Below are 19,830 nucleotides of genomic sequence, written 5' to 3'. Positions count from 1 at the left end.
CCCCACTGAGGTCCTTAGTCTGGATCTCATTAACATAAGATCACTATCCTCAAAATCATTGTTGATTAATGATCTAATTATTGATCATCACTTCGATATGATTGGGTTATGTGAAAACTAGCTTAAAACTACAGCTGTCCTCCCCTTAAATGAGGCCTGCTCACCAGGCTATACATTTAGTCACGTCCCTGGTGATGCGAAGCAAGGCAGGGATGTTGCTCTTATTTCTAAATTTTGGTTTAGCTTATTAGCTGTTGGGGGTTACAAATAGAACTCGTTTGAGCATCTGATTCTCCACTCTGCTCAGGATATTACCAGTGTTGGGCACAGATAACCAAAAAATTAACTTCGATAACAGATAATCATAACTGAAAAGTTATCTTCGATAAAGATAAAACAATAAACCACCCAAAAATTTATCAGACGTTACAGATAACCGATAAGAGATAAATTCTAATATCTCTGATCGTATGGTCGAATGAGAATCAAACCTGTTTGATATATTATTGTGGTTGGCCGTCGTGAGGTTATCCTGCTGCTGAAAGCTACAAGCAGCATCCAACCGTTCGCACTGTACCTGTGCAAACACTGCAGAGCTGTCTTGTAATAACGTTATTATTATTATTATTATTATTATTATGCAGTTGTCTTGTTTTTAAACTTCATTTGTAAAAAAAAAAGACATTTGCAAAGCAAAAATTTGATTTGACAATCATCTTTCTTTCTTTCTTTAATATTTATTTCATCCATTTAAAATAAAAAAAAACTGAAAAAACAGAAATAAAGCATCACAATCACCAGAATGAAAAGCAGCAGAGAGAAGAACAAGTCTTATATCTGACATAACCGGGGTCAAAATAAATAGAACACTGCCATCTACTGGTCCCCAGACACTGCCATGAACACTACTGGCCAGTAGATGCTAGATGGCAGTAGAGGCTTTCAAAACAAATTCTAGATAATCCCTGTCTGTTCACATTTAAAATGCGTGGAATTTAACAAACGCAATTAAAAACTCAACATCTATAAACGCAGAGAATATATACAAGAGAGTTTTAGGCACTAGAGTTTAATCCTGTTGTCCTTGGAGCCTGAACAGAGTGTCTGAAATGCATTTGTCCTGTCGTGACGTACTGAGATTACATCATCCTACCCATAATGCACTGCGGGGCAGAGCATATGCTCACAAAACCTTAAAAATTAACACATTACTTTAAAACTAAAACATATACAAGTATCTGATATTTTTACTTTATACAACTTCAGACATGACAGTAATTTTAAATAACAAAATTAGTTAGGTTAAAATTTGAACCATAAGTTAAAGATGTATGCCTCTGGATGACTTGGGTCATATTGCCAGCATATCAGTATGGTGTTAAAGGAAATACTTTTTTTTTTTCTTTTTGGGGCTGTTTTTCCTTTGTCTGCAGAGAATTGAGATGCTTTTTATACAAGTAGTTCTCTTCTGTTTGCAAAGGTTTTAACTATGTGTCTTGTACAAAACTTTTAACAGTTGGGTGTTAAACTAATTTTAAAAATACTTGTTGCTGTTCAGCTTTGTTTTTGTTTATTGGTTTAAAAGTTATTGGACAAAAATTAATCAGAAGATAATTAGTCTGATGATGGTCTTTAAAGTTATCTTAAAAGATAATCCGATAATGAAAACGTATATAAATAAACCTTCTGATCCCCTCTGCAAATCATTTATGGAAATTGTGGATGCATTAGGATTTCGGCAATGCATTCGGGACTCAATGTACATTAGTGGGAATACCCTGGATTTGGTTCTCGCATGTGGTATTGCTGTCACAAATATTGACATCATGCCTCTTACATCAGTGGTCTCTGATCACTCACTTATTAAGTTTACAGTTTTGCTGCCGTGTTTAGTGGAACAACCTTATATAATCACTACGGTGATGCATCAACTCCTCAACTAAGACTGAACTCAAAGCTAGACTGCCTGATGTCTTAGCTTCACATATGGCAAATACCCAATCAGTAGACAGTCTTGTGGATAGTTCAAACTCAGTGCTCAAAACTACTCTTGCCAAGATTGCACCGTCTGTGTTACAACCCCAATTCCAATGAAGTTGGGACGTTGTGTAAAATGTAAATAAAAACAGAACACAATGATTTGCAAATCCTCTTCAACCTATATTCAATTGAATACACCACAAAGACAAGATATTTAATGTTCAAACTGATAAACTTTATTGTTTTTGTGCAAATATTTGCTCATTTTGAAATGGATGCCTGCCACACATTTCAAAAAAGCTGGGACAGTGGTATGTTTACCACTGTATTACATCACCTTTCCTTCTAACAACACTTAATAAGCATTTGGGAACTGAGGACACAAATTATTAAAGCTTTGTAGGTGGAATTCTTTGCCATTCTTGCTTGATGTATGACTTCAGTTCAACTTCAGTATCTCTCTAGGCATGCTGATGAAACTCGTAACATCTACAAAAAGCATAACCTGCTTATTTGATCCTATACCAACAAAACTGTTTAAGGACCTGTGGCCCACTCTTGGCCTGGAAATTATTAATCTTTCTTTAACTTGTGGATCTGTTCCTAAATGTTTCAAATCTGCAGTGATTAAACCATTACTTAAGAAACCTAATCTTGACCCAAGTGTATTGAAAAACTATCGGCCGGTATCAAATCTATCATCATAACATTAAAACTTTCCATTTATCATTGTTTAAACTTTGGTCTTGCTTCTCCTCCACTGTCTGCATGCACTCTAAAAAAGGAACTGCTGTCTCAACAAGAAAAATTGATGTAACAATTTGCATAGATTTGTTTAAGTTATTTCAACTTTCAAATGAGTTAATGCCACAAGGCTTATCTACAGTAGTTAAGTTCCCTAGGTGAGAAGTGAACCCATGAACTTTTTACTGTGAGGCAACAGCCACCATGTTGCCTTGGCAACTTTAATGGTTTGTAAATGTCATGAAAGATTTGCTGTCTTCAAATTTGATGTTTGCTCTTGACCTCGGTGTATCTCAGAAACCATTTTTCTATTTCCAGGAGATATTTTGAACATTTAGAAGTTAGGTTATGGATACAAAAAGCAATTTTTTTTTTTTTTTACAGATCTGATATGAGCTTTATCCCAAGGAGCTCACACAACCTAAAACTTTTGCTTCCGTGATAATTGTAGAATTCATTTTAAAAAGCACAGTAGAAGTATAACCCCAGTTCCAATGAAGTTGGGATGTTGTGTAAAATGTAAATAAAAACAGAATACAATGACTTGCAAATCCTCTTCAACCTATATTCAATTGAATACACTACAAGGACAAGATATTTAATGTTAAAACTGATAAACTTTATTGTTTTTGTGCAAATATTTGCTCATTTTGAAATGGATGCCAGTAACACGTTTCAAAAAAGCTGGGACAGTGGTATGTTTACCACTGTGTTACATCACCTTTCCTTCTAACAACACTCAATAAGCATTTGGGAACTGAGGACATGAATTGTTGAAGCTTTGTAGGTGGAATTCTTTCCCATTTTTGCTTGATATACGACTTCAGTTGTTCAACAGTCCGGGGTCTCCGTTGTCATATTTTGTGCTTCCTAATGCACCACACATTTTCAATGGGCAACAGGTCTGGACTGCAGGCAGGCCAGTCTAGTACCCGCACTCTTACTACGAAGCCACGCTGTTGTAACACGTACAGAATATGGATTGGCATTGTCTTGCTGAAATAAGCAGTGACGTCCCTGAAAAAGACGTTGCTTGGATGGCAGCATGTGTTGCTCCAAAACCTGGATGTGTCTTTCAGAATTGTTGGTGCCATCACAGATGTGTAAGTTGCCCATGCCATGGGCACTAACACACCTCCATACCATCACAGATGCTGGCTTTTGAACTTTGTGGTGGTAACAATCTGGATGGTGTTTTTCCTCTTTTGTCCAGAGGACACGACGTCCATGATTTCCAAAAACAATTTGAAATGTGGACTCAGACACACTTTTCCACTTTGCCTCTGTCCATTTCAAATGAGCTCGGGCCCAGAGAAGGCGGCAGTATTACTGGATGTTGTTGATGTATGGCTTTTGCTTTGCATTATAGAGTTTTAACTTGCACTTGTAGATGTTGCGACAAACTGTGTTAACTGACAATGGTTTTCTGAAGTGTTCCTGAGCCCACGCGGTAAGATCCTTTACACAGTGTTGGTTTTTAATGCAGTGCTGCCTGAGGGATCGAATGTCATGGGCATTCAATGTTGGTTTTCGGCCTTGCCGCTTACGTGTAGAAAGTTTTGATTATATTATAGACTGTAGATGATGGAATCCCTAAATTCCTTGCAATTGAACACTGAGAAACACTGCTCTTAAAATGTTGGACTATTTTTTCACGCAGCTGTTCACAAAGTGGTGATCCTCGCCGCGTCTTTGCTTGTGAACGACTGAGCCTTTTGGGGATGCTCCTTTTATACCCAATCATGACACTCACCTGTTTCCAATTAGGTGTTCTTTGACCATTCATCAACTTTCCCAGTCTTTTGTTGCCCCGTCCCAACTTTTAAAATGTGTTGCAAGCACCCATTTCAAAATGAGCAAATATTTGCACAAAACAAAAACGTCTATCAATTTGAACATTAAATATCTTTGTGGTGTATTCAATTAAATATAGGTTGAAGAGGATTTTCAAATCACTGTATTCTGTTTTTATTTACATTTTGCACAACGTCCCAACTTCATTGGAATTGGGGATGTATGTTTTCTGGACATCTTATTGGTCAGATGAACAAAGAAAATGGAGTAATGAAAAAACCAAAATCAATAGTCATACATTAATGTTCTTTTCAATTACTTAACCTCACCTATGCTGAATGACTATGATTAATGAATGAATAACATCGACGGACAATAACAGCTTTACTTTATCTCTTTTAGGGTGGAGCTTGAGTGACTTAATCAGAGTGACTGCAGTGTGAGCAGAAAGTAGTGCAGAGTGGTGTGTGTGTGTTAGATGATGGCAGAAAGCAAAGCGTGGAGCCAAAAACCACTCTCATCACATCCTCTCTATGCCAGAGTCACCTCACATCTGCACCAGTAGGTGGCACTATGTCCTTTAGAAAAGGAAAGCAAATTCAACAAGATCATCATCAAAAAGTCTGCAACCTTCTTTCTGGGATAACAGAGGCTGATTTGTGCAGTAGCTTTCTCGACTGTCACACTTAGCTGGAAGCTGAACCTGTGCATGCCACATAAAAACATAATGCAGTGACGTCACAGGGAACAACAATGCAGTGATATTTTATTTGATCACATGCCATCATGATGATCCTCTTGACAGATGAACAGAAACAGGCTCTAACACAAAACTGCTATTTTTGCTCAGATCCTGCAACATCCTGACTGATTTGGGTTGGATGTTTTGTTCAATAAGCATCAAAGTATGTGTGTCTGATCTCTTGGACTCAGATTTGTGCAGTCAGTCAAATTCATTATCAATAACATAGCCGAGGCTTCAAAGGGATCATACTGTATGTCGTACAAAATCAGCACTGATCAACCTCAGATCGTTACACATGATTACGCATTTACAGCTGTGTGGAATGAGACAATGTTGATTATGGACCTAATTTACTAATATTCCAGGAATCAAGTGCTAAATTGTGTGGGTAATCCAAACTTTCGCTTGTTGGGGTAGCTGTATTTTTGCAGGTGATTTGCAAAGACTAATTGTGCAAACGTTCTACACACAGTACCCCATAATGACAAAGTCAAAAAAGTTTGAGATTTTTGCAAATTTATTAAAAAAGAAACATGAACATACATTTTCACAGTATTTGACATGAAGCTCAAAACTGAGCTCAGGTGCATCCTGTTTCCACTGATCATCCTTGAGATGTTTCTACAGCTTAACTGGAGTCCACCTGGGGTAAATTGAGTTGATTGGACATGATTTGTGAAGGCACACCTGTCTACATATAAAGGTCCCACAGCTGACAGTGCATGTCAGAGCACAAACAAAGCATGAAGTCAAAAGAATTGTCTGTAGATATCTGAGACAGGATTGTCTTGAGGCACAAATCTGGGGAGGGTACAGACATCTTTCTGCTGCTTTGAAGTTCTCAATGAGCACAGTGGCCTCCATCATCCACAAACATTTCTGCTGCTTTGAAGTTCTCATTGAGCACAGTGGCCTCCATCATCCACAAACATTTCTGCTGCTTTGAAGTTCTCATTGAGCACAGTGGCCTCCATCATCCACAAACAGAAGAAGTTTGGATCCACCAGGACTATCCTGGAGCTGGCCACCTCTCAAAACTGAGCAACTGGGGAGAAGGGCCTTCATCAGGGAGGTGAACAAGAACCAGATGCTCCAGCATCAGGCCGGTGTGGTAGAGTGGCAGACAGAAGCCACATGACAGCCCACCTGGAGTTTTTCAAAAGGCAAATGAAAGACTGACCATGAGGAACAAAATTCTCTGGTCTGATGAGACAAAGATTGAACTCTTTAGCATGAATGCCAGATGTCATGTTTGGAGGAAAGAAGCCACCATCCCTACAGTGAAGCATGGTGGTGGCAGCATCATGCTTTGGGGATGTTTTTCAGTGGCAGGAACTGGGAGACTAGTCAGGATTGAGAGGAAAAATCCTGACTAGTTTTTGAATGCAGCAATGCAGAGACATCCTGTATGAAAACCTGCTCCAGAGGGCTCTTGACCTCAGACCGGGGCAAGGGTTCATCTTTCAGCAGGACAATGACCCTAAGCACACAGCCAAGATATCAAAGGAGTGGCTTCGGAACAACTCTGAATGTCCTTGAGTGGCTCATCCAGAGCCCAGACCTGAATCCAATTGAACATCTCTGGAGAGATCTGAAAATGGCTGTGCATTGATGTTCCCCATCCAACCTGATGGGGTGCAAGATGATGCAAAGAGGAATGGACAAAACTGCCCAAAAATAGGTGCACCAAGCTTGTGGCATCATATTCAAGAGGACTTGAGGCTGTAATTGCTGCCAAAGGGGTGTTAACAAAATGCTGAGCAAAGGGTGTGAATACTTATGTACATGAGGTGCCATCGTTTTTATTTTTAATAAATTCACAAAAATTTAAAAAAAAAAAAGTCTTTTAACGTCATTATGGGGGGTTGTGAGTAGAATTTTGAGCGGAAAAAAATTAATTTTGTCCATTTTGGAATAAGACTGTAACATAAAATACGGAAGAAGTGAAGCACTGTGAATACTAAAATGTCAAATGTTACAAAATGTTCTGGGCCACATGTTGTTCTTGTTCCACTAATAAAATAAAAGATCTGTGCCAAATTTTATTGTAATGGGACATTGTTTAGGGTCCCCCAGAAAGCAACAATTTTCCCCAAACAAGCAATGTAGTAATCCAGTAATGTTTTCCTCTGGGTGACCAATCAACCACCACTTTTTGAATGAGCCTCCACTAACACTGATTGGTTGACTGATTCATTCTATGTAAAAACCAACACAATAATGTGATGTGATGTGTTTGTTGGTATTTAAATGTGCTTTTGTAAAATATGCCATTTTATTTATATGTAAAAAAAAATAACAATCCATTTGCAAAAGCCAACTAAGTCAAGTTGTGATTTGAAAACCGTCTGATGTAACCGGGGTTAAAATGAATAGAACATTGCCATCTACTGGTGACCAGACACTCAGCCCCTTACCCATAATCTTTTGCGTACCAGTTTTTTTAAACAACAAAATCCACAACGACAATTGTAAATGAACATTATACAACCAAAATGTATATTTTTGTTTCTTTAGCTGCAGTAAGAGGCTGCAACAACTGTCAGGCGCTCAAAGAATTCTAATTTATGGGATATCTCAAATTAGGGCGAATGCTGCCATAAACACTACTGGTCAGTAGATGGCAATAGAGACCGTACAGCAAACAGGAAAAATTGGAAAAGCAACCTGAGCTGCTTCTGACATTTAAAACAAACACAATAACAAGTAACAATGTCTATAAACCCAGAGAATATATTAATAAGAGTTGTAGGCACAATATATAGAGTTTAATGCTGTTGTCCATGTGGAGCCTGATCAGAGCAACTCAAATGCATTTCTCCTGTCATGACTGTACCCATAATGCACTGGGCAGCAGAGGATGTCCACAGTAAAACCTTCAAAATTACTGCAGTACTTTAAAACTAAAACATATAGCTGATATTTTCACGTTATAAAACTTCAGAAGTGACGTTAATTTAAATAACATGTCCGAAATTAGTTTGGTTAAAATTTTAACCATAAGTTAAAATTGTATGCCTCTGGATGACTTGGGTGATATTGCTGGTGAATTAGTATGGCATCAGGAGCAATGATCTTGTGACTAGTTCACCGCTGATTACAGAGGATAGAGTGGTTTTTTCTGGAGAACTTTCTCCACATAAGGGCACGGCCGAAAACCAACACCGAATGCCCGTGACCTTCGATCTCTCAGGCGGCACTGCATTAAAAACCAACATCATTGTGTAAAAGATCTTACCGTGTGGGCTCAGGAACACTTCAGAAAACCGTTGTCAGTTAACACAGTTTGTCGTTACATCTACAATTGCAAGTTAAAACTCTATCATACAAAGTGAAAGCCATACATCAACAACATCCAGAAACGCCACCGCCTTCTCTGGGTCTGAACTCATTTGAAATGGACAGACGCAAAGTGGAAAAGTGTGCTGTGGTCTGATGAGTCCACATTTCAAATTGTTTTTGGAAATCATGGACATCGTATCCTCCGGACAAAAGTGGAAAAAGACCATCCAGATTGTTACCAGCACAAAGTTCAAAAGCCAGCATCTGTGATGGTATGGGGGTGTGTTTGTGCCCATGGCATGGGCAACTTACACATCTGTGATGGCACCATCAATGCTGAAAGGTACATCCAGGTTTTGGAGCAACACATGTTGCCATCCAAGCAACGTCTTATTCAGGGACGTCCCTGCTTATTTCAGCAAAACAATGCCAAGCCATATTCTGCACGTGTTACAACAGCGTGGCTTCGTAGTAAAAGAGTGCGGGTACTAGACTGGCCTGCCTGTAGTCCAGACCTGTCACCCATTGAAAATGTGTGGCGCATTATGAAGCGCAAAATATGACAACGGAGACCCTGGACTGTTGAACAACTGAAGTCGTACATCAAGCAAGAATGGGAAAGTATTCCACCTACAAAGCTTCAACAATTAGTGTCCTCAGTTCCCAAACGCTTATTGAGTGTTGTAAGAAGAAAAGGTGATGTAACACAGTGGTAAACATACCACTGTCCCAGCTTTTTTGAAACATGTTGCAGGCATCCATTTCAAAATGAGCAAATATTTGCACAAAAACAAAGTTTATCAGTTTGAACATTAAATATCTTGTCTTTGTGGTGTATTCAGTTGAATATAGATTGAAGAGGATTTGCATATCATTGTATTCTGTTTTTATTTACATTTTACACAATGTCCCAACTTCATTGGAATTGGAGTTGTACCTGTAAAAGAAAAATAATGTAATCAGAGTCTTCTCCTGTTAGGGTGACGTTGCCTTGCCAGTGGAGGGAGAGGAAAATGTGTCACTCTGGGGGACCTCTGAATCTGTATGTAATGTATGTATGTGTGTATTGTCATTTGGCACTGTATAAATCAGTAGAACTGAACTGTATTGAATTGGATTACCCAAAACAGATTTTTGAAGGATTGTAGCATTTAATATAGCAATGTATTTCTCTTGAAAATTTGAATCTGTGCACATTGGTCTAGCTTTTGAGCAAACTGCACTCAAGCCACAAAACATATTTCACCCAAAAGTGATGCATGCTGCCAAAAGTATAATAAATCCTGTTAACTCAGCAAGACTACTGTGAGATTCACTGCACAGTGTGCTACAAAAAAGAGAAAGAAATGCTAGCAACTTGAAGCATTGTAAACTGCATATGTAGTGAGTTATGTTTATATACACTGCTTTTGCATCAGTCAGTTCCATATAAATTACTGTATGCTGCATTTCCAAAAGCAAAAAAAAAAAAAAAAAACACAACAACAACATCACACACACATAGTAAGTCCTCTTCAGAGAAAAAAAATTAACACCAAGCAACTGTAAAATGCTGCAATATTTGCAACAGAAATATGGTTTAAAAAATTATTTTACTGTGTAGGCCTTCTACATTGAAAAAATAAAAAAAATAAATAAACAGATTTATGCGTTTCCATAAATATTTCATGCCAAGGAGCTGAAGTAAAATTTGATTTGTTGGTTTGTTTTTCAGATACAGTGTTGTAAATGTACTCTAGTTGCATTATTTGGTCATTTTCTCCCACAGACAACTCTCTGTGACTTGCAGATACAACAACACTGCAATCATAGAAAAATCTTTTCAGCAATATCATGCCTACTTTTTCCAAAGTGTTTAACTTATCCATATAATAAAAGGCAAGTGTCCTCTGTATGTTTGTGTATCCAGAGCATCAATTAAAAAACAGAAAGAAAATAATGGAGGATCAACCTGTGCTGCTTCTGGCATTTTTACATAAAACAAACAATAACAACGTCTATAAAACCAGAGAATACGTATATTCACGAGTTTTAGGCACAATATACAAAGAGTTTAATGCTGTTGTCCGTGTAGAGCCTGATCAGAGTGTTTCAAATGCATTTCTTCTGTCATGAATGTACTGAGGTACCCATAATGCACCTGGGCACAGCATGTCCACACTAAAACCTTCAAAATTAGTGCATTACTTTAAAACTAAACCATATGTCTGATATTTTCACTTTATAAAACTTCAGACGTGACGTTAATTTAAATAACTTGTCCAAAATTAGTTTGGTTAAAATTTTAACCATAAGTTAAAAATGTATGCCTCCGGATGACTTGGGTGATATTGCCAGGATATCAGTATGGGGTCAAAAGAAATAAAATTGGCATATAGCATCCGGGTTGTCCATCTTATTGCTGGCAAAAACTTCATATTTGGGGGGTACATGCCTTGGAGGAGTACTTTGCATGGGTTTGAAGGCCAGTGACCTTGACCTACTTTTGAAGGTCAGCAGTGGTCACAACTGTCAAATCCTTCACCGCAACATAGCTCGGCACCTTTTGCTCACAGAAACTTCATATTTGGTGGATATTTGCCTTGGAGGAGTACTTTGCATGGGTTCGAAGGTTGGTGGCCTTGACCTACTTTTCAAGGTCACAACCTGTCAAATCCTTCGCCTGAAATTTATTCGCCGCAATGTACCTCGGCACCTATTGCTTGCAAAAACTTCATATTTGGTGGGTACTCTTTGGAGGAGTACTTCACATGGGTTCAAAGGCTGGTCACTGTTGGTCACATCCTCTAAATAAATATAATGTCAATCTCCAATTTTTCCACTGTGTATCCCAGTTTACATCAAACACATGAGGGTTCAACCAAATACCTACCCCACATATGTACATATTACTGCACTTTACATGGAAAATAGTACTGTGTGCAGGGCATTTTGTGGCAAATATCTCTAGTTTGTGACCAGTTCTCCTTTGCCTGCAGAGGATGAAGCGGTTTCTTCTAGAACCAGCTCTGCTTTGTTTACAGAGGATAGAACTGCACATCTACTATAGAACATGTAACAGGTAGGTACTTAACTGTTTTTAGATTTCATAGATGTTTGTAACTATTAAGCTTTGTTTACCACGTCTGCAAAAATACATTATCGGTCTAAAGGTTATCTGACCAAAACTTATTGGAAGATAATTAGTCCGATGACAGTTTTCAAAGTTATCTGAAAAGCTAATCCGATAATGAAAACATTATCTTTGATAATTAGTGGTTAGCAGAACTGTGCCCACCACTGGTTGTGTACCTACCTGTTAAATGTTTTGTATTAGATGTGCAGTTCTATTCTCTGCAAAGAGAGAAGAGCTGGTTCCAGAAGAAACTGCTCTATCCTCTGGAAGCAAAGGCGAACTGGTCACAAAAGAAAAAAGTTAATTTCTTTTTAACTCTTTCTGATACACTGGCAATATCACCCAAGTCATCAAGAGGCATACAGTTTTACGTTATGGTTAAAATTTTAACCAAACTAATTTCGGACAAGTTATTTAAATTAACATCACATCCGAAGTTTTATAAAGTGAAAATATCAGATATATGTTTTAGTTTTAAAGTAATGCACTAATTTTGAAGGCTTAAGTGTGGACATGCTGTACCCAGTAGAGGTGGGCGGATCGATCCTAATATCGATACCAATGCTGGTATTGATATTGAACGATCCTCATGTAAAAAGATCGATACTCTAGCTTTTTTTCTCTCCTGCACACACTGACTGCTTCATTAAAGTCTACTCTCTGTCTGTAAGAACAGCGCTGTGTCACCCAACATGGAGCAGCACTTCCTTGTATTGTGGTTTGTCAGCCCTCTACCTCAGGAGATTTTGTTTTAAGTTGTGTTGAGTGATTTTCTTTTTTAAAACGAAAATGTTGATTGTGATAAAGTATTTTGTTGTCACGTACAATGTTTGACGAAATTCTATCCTAGGCCTTTTGATCTATGAAGCTTAAATATGAAAAGGACCGGTATCAATATTGGCGATACTGTGCCTGTATTTACTTGGCATCGGATCAATACCAAAATTCCCGGTATCGCCCACCTCTATTGCCCAGTGCATTATGGGTAATCTCAGTACATTCACGACAGAAGAAATGCATTTACAGTTTTTTTTAAGTTGCTAAAACACAAAACCCAATTCTCTAAACCAAATGACCAGTTCTCTAAACACATTTAATAAAACCAGCCCCCATTTGCCAAAACCATAAACACATTTCACATGAAGACACAATTCACAAGACACAGTCCTCCTTTTCTCATAAATCTAAACACATTTTGCCTTGCTAAAACACAGGTCGCATAAAACTCTGCTCAGATTCTCAATTTAAAGCTCAAGTGATGCAAAATGATTACCACAGTCAGCAAAACCTGACCACAATGTACACACCTGGCTTCATTCATTAAACATAATGACTCAGAATTGTAGACACTTGTTGCAAATCATGTGACCACACCTATAGAAGCCAGTTCAGAGTGCACAGTTTGCAGAAGGTTCCAAATGTGTACCACAATGGACAGAGGCAGAATGAGAAAGAGGAGTCAGAGTCAGAGGAGGGAGAGGAGCAGGCCAAGAACGGGAGATCAAGGCAAACTCGCACCATCATTACAGATGAAATGCGGGCAACAATCATTGACCATGTCATTGTCCATGGCATGACAATGGCTGAAGCAGGACTAAGAGTCCACCCAAACTTGAGTAGGTTCTCAGTGGCCACCATTATCCGGGCATTCAGAGAACACAACAGGTACTGTACTGTATTGCTGTGTTGGTCACTACAATAGATTTTTACAGTATAGTTGATTACAATTGGTTTCATCTCAGTATCCTTGCTATATTGCAAAACATGTCCATTGATGCTTCTATTGAAGGCGTGTTCTTTTGTTTTTTTATTTTCTACAGCAGAGTACATACAAGTCAGTACTGTAATGCATGTTTGTTTCTCTAGAGTTGAAAGAATGCCACATGGAGGTGGGAGGGTTGCCATATTTACACCGGCACAAGAAACCCTCATTGTGGATATGGTACGGGAGAACAACACCATCAGATTTGGAGAAATCAGGGACAGAGTTATTGCTGACAACATCAACATTGAGAGCATTGACAATGTTAGCTTGGCCACAATACACAGAGTTCTACAGTGCCAAAGGGTGCGCATGAAACAGGCCTATAGGGTACCCTTTGCGCACAACTCTGATCGTATCAAAGACCTGCGTTACGAGGATGTGCAAGTAAGTATACATCCATGTACACAGTTCACAGTACAGTGGGTGCACATACTGTGTTGCTCAGTGGTCTACAGTACTACTGTACAGTACTGTGCTAGTGTATTGACTGTTCTGAACACCTGAAAACACTTTCACAGAGGATATTCCGGTTGGACTCAATGGCCAGACCTCATGAGTACATCTTCCTGGATGAGGCTGGCTTCAAACTCATGAAACGAAGGAGAAAAGGCCGTAACATCATTGGCCAAAGTGCTATTGTTGAGGTTCCTGGCCAACGCAGGGGTAACATCACTCTTTGTGGTGCCATGAGGTTGGAGGGGCTTGTCCACCGGCATGCCGTTCTTGGCTCATACAATACAAACGTATACAACCGTGTAAAGTTCAGAATAGCATCACAACAAACAATCCATCTGAAGCAAGTTGCCAGATCTGTGAGCCAGCATCCCAAGGCACAGACGCCTTGGTCAAACGTTACTTGCGTGACCTTAGGCAGAAGGCTAGAGGGTTGGAACGGAAATGGCGTTGTTCCAAACTAGAGGTGTTCCACCTTGCATGGCATAAAGCTATTTTAGATTATAAGTATACTCTATTGGCTACGAAGCAGGCCTATTACTCTGAAATGGTTAACAAAAACAAGCATAACTCAAAGTTTTTGTTTGATACAGTGGCATTTCTTATTCACGGACAGCCACCTGTGGGTCGTTCTCCCCTTTTCAGCACAGGACTTTCTGGACTATTTCGAGAAGAAAACAGAAGATATTAGGTTGAGTATATCTCAGCATACTTTGTTCCAGTCATTGCAGCTAGCTATTGAGGTGGGGGCTACCATTGAGGTGCTACCTAGATTCACGGAATTTAATAGTATTTCACTAGGTGTGCTGACGAAACTCGTGATGTCTATTAAAAGCACAACTTATTTGATCCCATACCAACAAAACTGTTTAAGGATCTGTGTCCCATTCTTGGGCCGACTGCTGGAAATTGTTAACCTTTACTAAACTCTGGATCTGTTCCAAATTGTTTTAAATCTGCAGTGGTTAAACCATTACTCAAGAAATCTAATCTTGATCCTGGTGTATTGAAAAATTATAGGCTGATATCAAATCTATCATTTTGCTCTAAAATTATGGAAAAGCTGGTTTCACAGCAGCTCGTGGACCATCTTACTGAGAATTATCTTTTTGAGCAATTGCAGTCTGCTTTTAGAAAACATCACTCCACAGAGACAGCACTTATTAAAGTAGTTAATGATCTTGTGCAAGCATTAGACTGATACCACTACAGTTTTGGTGTTGTTGGATCTTAGTGCTGCGTTTGACACCATGGATCATCATATTTTGCTCAATAGGTTGGAGAATCATTTTGGGATTACTGGAAGTGCCCTTGCGTGGTTGACGTCATACCTGTCCAGTCATTCTCAGAGTGTTTTGTATAATAACACTACCTCTGACCTTAGTGACATGAGATTTGGGGTTCCACAGGGATCCATTTTAGGCCCCTTGCTTTTCTCTGCCTACGCTGATGACAATATATGCTGATAACTGCTGGAAATCTTGTCCACATAAAATCTCTAGAAGATTGCCTTACAGCAGTAAAAAGTTGGATGTCTAGTAACTTTCTAACTTTGAACTCTGATAAGACTGAAATGATGGTTCTTGGTCCAGCAAGACATCGGCATCAATTTGATCACCTAGTGCATAGCCTAGGTTCATGTGTTATACATCATACTGACAAAGTGACGAACCTTGGGGTAATTTTTGATCCTACAATGTCCTTTGACCTCCACATTAGGGACATTATGAGGACTGTGATTCATGCTTTTACTTCTTGTAGATTTGACTATTGTAATGCTTTGTTTTCTGGTTTACCCCAGTCCAGCATCAGGGGTCTTCAACTGGTTTAAAATGCTGCTGCCAGACTTCTGACTAAAAGCAGAAGGTTTGATCACATTACGCTGGGTCTGGCATCCCTTCACTGGCAGGACTACTGTGTGTCTCTAGAGTGAAAAAAAAGTCAGCAGGTTACAGAACCTTCTCTCACCGTGACCCAGCTCTGTGGAATGATCTGCCTGTGCAGATCTGACAGTCGGACTCTGGAGACTTTTAAGGCCAGACTAAAGACACTTTTTTCCTTGTTTTATCATTAGTATTTTATACGATTGTATGTCTTCTTCTATTCCTTTTATTTATTTTATTCCTTTTACTTATTTAGATTTAATTTTTTTTTAATCTTAATTCATTTTAGTCTGCCTTTTAAATGATGTTTGTGAAGTGCCTTGAGGTGACTAGTTGTGATTTGGCGCTATATAAATTTGAATTTGTAACACGTGCAGAATGTGGTTTGGCACGGTCTTGCTGAAATAAGCAGGGGTGTTACTATACATTACTATATATTTTAATGTAAAGTGATTTCAGGCTGTTTAGACACCAAATTTTGAATTTACCAAAACTCGAGTAAAATTTTGTCTGATGGAAAAACAAACTTTACTATGACTAATCAATCTATTTGAAGGGTAATTGATGAAAATTTGATCAAAATCCGAGTTGGGCCATGTGGACACCTACATAGGCCTGATTTTTACATAGACAGCTCATTCATTTTTCACACTCACAGTTTGGATTTATCTTGTGTGGCTACATGCATGTGCAAATGCGTTTCTCCATGAGTCAAACGGGGGCTGCATCATCTAAATATGCAGAAAAATGGCATCACTAGACAATAAACACCTTTCAGTGGACTTTTTATGGCTGGAAAAATGGGCTTGGTTTCAGTGGGAAAGGTTCCTGGTTCCAACCTCACTCCTGCCACATTTCTCCATGTAATGCGGAGCTACATCAGGAAGGCCATCCAGTGTAAAACTTGTGCCAAATCAACATGCAGATCCACCTCGGACCTGCTGTGGCAATCCAAGCGAAAATCAAGGGAGCAGCTGAAGGGACTTACTTTTATTGCAGCTCAAAAGTCACGTGACTGTTGTCCTGTTTGCACTGTGTCCTCCTCCAAAGGGACTGGAGCTCCACACTGACCTCTGTGAGTCAAACTTATACAATTCACAGACAAAAGGGCAAAATTATGGTGACTTCAAAATTAATTTAATGTACGTACTTGTATATTAAAACATTCCACACAAAGTATTTCAGACAGGTGATGTCAGCAGTAGGAAGGGAAAAAACACACGCACACACGATCCAAACTGAATGTGCATTGTTCAGGAATGTGGAAAACGGATTCATTTAATATGTAGCTGGTTTTGCCTTCCATGGTAACATGTTTTTAGTTTGTTAATGCTACAGGTCGTCATTATAACAGTAATCAGGGCGCAGACCTGACACATGCTTTCGTGACAGTTGAGCTGCATGTCCGCTTGTGCCGAATTAACACCGGAGCTTTCACAAGCCCAGAACGAACCAGGAAAGTAGAAGACAAATCTCTCCTCCTAATCTCTGCTCAGATTTGAACACGCACAAAACCTTCCAATGAACTCTGCAGATATCGGCTCATTTTATGCTTTATAACAAGGTTTTATAAAGTGAACTTCATTCATAAATATCATAGTACATACTGATCGTTATGCCCATTGGGTGTGCTACTGAAGTGATATGTCTTTTTTTGTTTTGTTTTTTTGAGTTCAGGTCCAAACTCACATTACTCCGATCATATTACAGTGGATGATCTGCTGTCACACAGGTGAAAACGGCACGGTCGTTGCGAGCCCGTGGGGCTGTCGTGCCCTGCATGGTATTTGTGAGTCTTCTGTCCTTTCTGCACAAGTCAGATGCCGCTTCATATTTCATAGCGACCATGGCGGTTTGTGAGTGTATACTGAATGGGCCTTGTACGATTCTGGCGGCAGCTGTGCAGCTCTTTGGGGAAATGCGGCATTCAATGCGATTCCATAACCACAAATTGACCACAGAATGGACCCCATCCCTGTGACAAACAATCATATTCATTGGGACAAAAAGTCATTCTGCCTTGCTCTGCACAGCATTTTCAGTACCTGTACATAGGTTGGGTATGAAGACCTACAACTCCTCAGTTTCTAAAAATGTTCCTGCATTCAAAACCATCGCTATATTATTCTTAATAGGGCTCAAGAACACTTTCTAACCCATTGACAAAGGGGACCAATTCATCTGTGCTGCATGAAACATCATTTGCAAATATTCCACATCCGTTCACCACTGAGGAAGTGGTATCTACATTGAGTTGCAAATGATCTATATTTGATTACCATAAGTAGGGAAAGCTTTCCACAGCCTTTGGTGACCATGTGAGAGAGAATTAAGGCCACGGCACACCTGTGCTGAATTACTATGTGTGGATTTGTGCTCGCTTTCATTTCTCGCATCCAACCTGCTGTTAAAAGCTGTCACAGCTCTGTTGTTGGGTTATTTGCAGAGTCCCTATGTTGGAGGACACATACAGGTCGTAGAAGGAAAAGCTGATTTAAAAAGACTTTCTCACTTTGTCCAACGACACAATCACTAATCTATGTTAATATCCCACATCAGGCTTCTGCTGGATATTACCTGAAATTTAACCCCCATCCCCCTACAAATACAAATCCACTCAAGCACCAAACCACAGAGCTGATTTGTTGCGAGACAGTGACCATTAATCCGTGTGTCAGCACAGTTAGCCAATATTCAGACTATTGATTTCAAGGCCCTCTCATGTCTACCTGCCGCCTGTGCTGTGATCATGTTAACTGAGGATCAGATTTTCTGCTTTTGGGTGTTTACTGTAGGCACTAATATATGAAGTAAAACCAGAAAAATGTCTTCAAAGTTAAACTGAAAGAAATTAAAGAAAATATTTTTAACAAAAGACTAACAAAAAACAGGAACAAACAAATGGGAGCTTTATTTGATACGGCCTGTTTTCAACCAAAACAGACTGAGGCACCAAAAATTCCAGCCATCATTCCATCAACCCATTTTTCACTACTGCACCATGGATAGACTGTGGTTGTAGCTAAGACACCGCCACACTTCAGGATCCTTCCAAGGCGATATGGGATATGTGAGTCTACCCCAGGATCTATAACTTAGAGTTGGGTGATGTTTAATTGGAAAATCATGACGTCTATGCTTCCTTCTGGGTGCTCCGGCTTCCACTCACATCCAAAGACATGCAGGCTAGGTGAATTGGAAACTTTAAATTGTCCGTAGGTGTGCATGCGGGTGTGACTGTATTTGTCTATATGTGGCCCTGCGACAGACTGGCATCTTATCCAGGGTGTATCCTGCCTCACACCCTATGACTACTGGGATAGGATCCAGCCCTCCCCCCGTTCTTAATTGTAGTAAGCGCCTATAGAAAACTAATGAACGACGTCTGCAGCAAAACACAGCATTAACGATAATACTGGGGGAGGTGGGTGCTGTGTTGTACCTTGTACATACTTAAAGTGTAGCACTTTGTATCAAGCTATTTAAAATCTTTGTGAATTGAATAATAAATTAAGCACCATTTTCCTCTTAGTTATTCATTTTCTGCCACTGATCTGGGTACAGGTTGTGGTGGCAGCAGAACAAGCAGCTCACCCCATACTTCCCTATCCTCGGCCAAGTCCTGTAACTCTTCCCTGGATATCCCAAGGCGCTCCCAGGCCAGCTGGGAAGAAAAATTCCTCTGGCATGTCCTGGGTCTTCCCCGCGTTCTCCTCCCAGTTGGATGTACCTGGAAGACGTCCCAAGCAAGATGACAAGGGAGCATTCTCACCAGATACCCGAATCACCTAAACTGACTCCTTTTGATGTAAAGAAGCAGCGGATATGCTCAGATTCCCATTTGGATAGTCACGCTTCTCATCCAGTCCAGGAGTGTAAGTGGTCATGAACCTAAAGTTTATGACCATAGGTGAGGATAGGAGTGTAAACTGATTCACCCTCTAGTTCACCTTCTTCAGCATACAGTCCGATACAATGTCGGTAAAACATCAGACACCACCCCAATCCAGCTATTGATCTCACGCTTCAACCTACACCAACACAAGACCTTGAAATACTTAAACTTCCC

The 19,830-nt window shown here is 39.5% G+C and overlaps 1 protein-coding gene across 1 annotated transcript in view; it reads right to left on the bottom strand.

The window, feature by feature from the left end:
• The window catches only part of mctp1a (multiple C2 domains, transmembrane 1a), a 606,655-nt gene that overhangs the window by 555,201 nt on the left and 31,624 nt on the right, over positions 1-19,830 (bottom strand). The window lies entirely within an intron of this gene.

This window comes from Thalassophryne amazonica, chromosome 5, assembly GCF_902500255.1.
Source record: "Thalassophryne amazonica chromosome 5, fThaAma1.1, whole genome shotgun sequence".
NCBI classification, from domain to species: domain Eukaryota; kingdom Metazoa; phylum Chordata; class Actinopteri; order Batrachoidiformes; family Batrachoididae; genus Thalassophryne; species Thalassophryne amazonica.
Note: the sequence above shows the minus strand (reverse complement) of the source record. Positions and strands in the feature narration are given on the sequence as shown.